Source organism: Culex pipiens, chromosome 1 (assembly GCF_016801865.2).
Source record: "Culex pipiens pallens isolate TS chromosome 1, TS_CPP_V2, whole genome shotgun sequence".
NCBI lineage: Eukaryota > Metazoa > Arthropoda > Insecta > Diptera > Culicidae > Culex > Culex pipiens.
Window position 1 is genome coordinate 87,184,674 of NC_068937.1, and position 3,955 is coordinate 87,188,628.

Genomic DNA, 3,955 nt, shown 5'->3' on the forward strand with positions numbered 1-3,955 from the left:
TTTGTGGACGTTGTTGTTTGATTTAGACGCAAGGGTGAAATAGCGGAATTTTGAAATCTGATCGAGTAAGTACAGTTTCAAACATTCCATTTTATTGTTTATTCGTCAAGCTTATGTAGACTACTTACAATTTTCTTACATACTAGATATTATTTCTATTGTACAGATTTTTTCGTAGTTCCGGTTTAGACATGTCGAAATGTATGTACTGTGAATTTTCATTATAAAAGCGCATCATTTGATTTAATGGCGAATTTTTTAAATAATTTGTCGTGTATGCAGTTATTCTAAAAAGTTGTGAATGTCTAAGAGTACGGCTTGGTTCATGAATACTATTGCGTATTACTGAAAATAATGCTGCTGACTGTATGCGTTGAGAAATAATGTCGTTGATGAAAGAGAGCATGGCAAATTTACAACGTTCTTGTAATGATTGTATGTTTATGAGCATGCAGCGTGCTTCATACGATGGGAGAGGAAATGCAGTCCAGTTAAGTTTACGTAGTGCGTACAGTAAGAATTGTTTTTGGACAGATTCAATACGTGCTTGGTGTACGGCATAGTATGGATTCCAGACGATACTACAGTATTCCAAGAGTGGCCTGACATACGTTATATAGAGTAATTTAATAGTATACGGGTCCTGGAAGTTGAATGCAAAGCGCTTTATAAAGCCTAATGTACTTTTTGCCTTGTTTATTATTGTGTTATAGTGTTCTACAAAAGTTAGTTGTGAGTCTAGGATGACACCTAGATCACGTACTACTTTGCATTTTTCTACTGGTTGGTTTCCTAATAATACTGTTATGTTTGGTGTTTCATGTTTTCTGCTGAAGGCAATGGAATTACATTTCTTTACATTCAATTGGAGTAGGCTTTTACTACACCATGTGTAGAAAAGATTAATTTCGTTTTGGAATACATGACTGTCATTGGCATTTCCTATTTCCATATACAATTTCATGTCGTCTGCATATACAAGCACGTTAATTTTTTTAAGAATGAAGGAAATGTCGTTTACATACAAGATGAAAAGAAGAGGTCCTAAATGGGATCCTTGCGGAACCGCAGAGGTGACGTGAATTGATTCCGATAGTACATTTTGGAAGCGAACAATTTGTTCGCGCTTAGTCAAATATGACTTAAGCCATTCCAAAAGATTCGGTTGAATTCCAATTTTCTGCAGTTTGAAGATTAATAATGGTATGTCGATTCTGTCAAATGCCTTACTAAAGTCTGTGTAAATTGCTTCTACGAAATTGCGATTATGCATTGCATTCAGTGTAAAATTTACAAATTCTAAAAGGTTGGTGCTAGTAGAGCGGCCTTTAAAAAAGCCGTTCTGTTTACATGTGATGCGGTTTTTTACATGCTGAAAGATTTTTTCATTTATAATAGATTCGAAAAGTTTTGGAATGCAAGACAAAAGGGCAATTCCGCGATAATTACGTATGTCTGATTTTGGGCCTGACTTGAAAATAGGCACCATGTAACCGGAGGCGGTCGGTCGGATCGCATTGGCGTAATTAAACGAATGGCTTAAGCGCCACTCCCAAAGGGAGACCATTCATCATGTGCTGCTTTGCCCAGCTATGAGACCCTGCCACAGGGCGGGTGTATCCTTGATGCCAAAATTTGCGATTGAGAACGATCCGACTCATCCGAGAACTCGGCGGTTAGCCGAGGCGCTACAAACGGAAGAAAAAGATCGCAAACTCAAAAAAATACCTCAGATCTAGAAAACAAAAGATTGTACTTGCCCCGTTCTTATCATCACAGGTAGAAAATCTCCCCAATCAAATTTCCCCAGAACGCTTCAGAAGCCAGAATGGCGGAACCCAACATAAAACTACCGCGAAAGTCGTGAAAAGATGCCTCAGAAAACATAAGAAAAAACCACAAATTTACTCCAGAAACTCATAAAAATCGTATATTCAGGTTCGCATAATTTATTCAATACAAAAAAATACTTCGGGCCCTACGAGATTCGATCCGCAGATCTTTAGCATGCTAGTCCTACACGGTACCTCGGTACCACTCGAGTTTTCCTGTCTCTCTACCTGTTCATTTGCAGTGCACTGCTTGGCTAGTAGTGTGCGTTGGCTTGGGGGGCGAAATTCATTCGGGGATCGCTATAATATATTCACTGGGGGGGTTTGCGATCACGCAACATGTGGGGGTGGCTTATGTTGCCCACGGGGTTGGCGGAAAAAGAACTGGCCAACGATCGATCATGCGCATGTCGAAAAAGGGTTTGTACTTACACGACCATGGATTTACGTGTGTTGGTTGGCGATCCGGCGATCAGGTGGTGGCGCGCTTACAGCTTCGGCTACGGCGAGATGGTTCCGCCGGCGGCTAACAGCAGACGGGTTGGCACTATCGGCGTGCGTTCGGCATCACTTCCGGTGTGCGGGGGCGCACAGGTGTGCAGCTAGGATGCTGCGATGATAGCGTCGGTTGCGACGACGGCGCGGATGCGCGCGGGAACTTGGCGGTGTACCTAGGCCTCCACGAGGCCGTTCCGGTCCGGTCGGTTGGTGGTCGAGGGTTCGACCGCGGCGTGTGTTGACGGACGCCGCCCAGCTCGTGTGTTGACGGACGAGCTGCTTGGGGGTTCACCCCGGAACTTTGACCCCTTGATGGAGTCCAGAAGCGCTGGGTTGTCGGTTGGAGTGGTCGCTCTGCTACGGATGATGCCGGTTGCCACCTGTGCCGAGAAGATCGCCCAACCAATTCCCCAAAAATTAGCCAACGCACTTAGGTAACCTCAATTAACTACGTTACCTGGAGTTTCAGGGTTTCAATCTGGTTCGCCACTACCCTACTCCTAATTCTACCACTAGCCGCGAGATCTAAAATAAAATTGCAGAATTAACCTCTGCCACTGAGACACTTCCACGACTTTAAACTACCTAACTCAAACGATTCCAAAACGGTCCTTCGACCACTCCTGCTTCCTCCACGATCAGGGTAAAAGTGACCGAGTCGAAGTCCTAGAACCCTCAGTAGAGGTGCAATTAGAACAACTTCGGTTCTCTAGAACTCGAGCAACATTACAATTGCAATAATTGCGCGAGTTTAGCCGAAGCATCTCTTAAGAATTTGCAATCTCTGACTGCCGAACTGGAGTGCATCGACCTCCCGTTTGAGTCAAAAAAGTGCTCTTGTCGCAAACTTTAGCATCTGAAGATTCTTCCTTCTTGTGCGGATCTCATAACAGGTCAAGGCAAAGTATTTTGAAAGTCTCCCATAAGGGGTGGCGCTCAACCCATGACATAATTAGGTCGAGGCGTAGCGCGAGAAGATAAGCCAACCATAATTATGGCACGCTAAAATATTGGCGAATTCATCTTTTCTGTCTGCCGTTCTTACGGCAGAGGGTTGTACTGATGGTACTGCTACAACCAAAAAAGACTTTTTCCATGTTTGTGGGAATTTTCCTGTATTTATTGACATGTTGAAAAGATGATGCAGTGGATATGTCAATTCTTCTGCAAGGTTCTTTAGGAATGCAGGTGCTATTCCGTCGGATCCTGGTCCTTTTGATGTCTAAGTCCTTCAATGCCTGGCGTACTTCCGTTTCTGACAAATAATTGACTGAGACGTCATTTGGAAATTCCGGTATATATGAAAAGTAGTCGCGTCGCGGTCTTCTTCGGAAAATGAGGTGTATACTTCTTTGAAAAATTTTGAAAAAAGATTGCAAATTTCTTTTGAGTTACTGCCTACATTTTCGTCCAGTTGCATTTGCGATGGGAAGTTACTACTTTTGGATTTGGATTTTACGTAATTAAAGAAATTTTTCGGGCATGATTTGACTTCAGATTCGACTTTACTATTATATTCTTCGTTGGCAGAATTGAGTGCCGAAAAAAAATGGTCGGAAATATTCAGATAATTCAGAAGATTTGTGTCATTTGTATTGTTTCTGTATAGTTTGTAGGCTTTTTGT

The 3,955-nt window shown here is 42.6% G+C and overlaps 1 long non-coding RNA gene across 1 annotated transcript; it reads right to left on the minus strand.

Annotated features, from left to right (window-relative positions):
* Positions 1-1,494: 1,494 nt before the first annotated feature.
* LOC120422131 (uncharacterized) lies at positions 1,495-3,400 on the minus strand. Its single transcript, XR_005606079.2, has 3 exons — positions 2,916-3,400; positions 2,788-2,855; positions 1,495-2,710 (listed from the first exon to the last, which is right to left on the minus strand). It is a non-coding gene; the product is annotated as an uncharacterized LOC120422131 (long non-coding RNA).
* Positions 3,401-3,955: the final 555 nt, after the last annotated feature.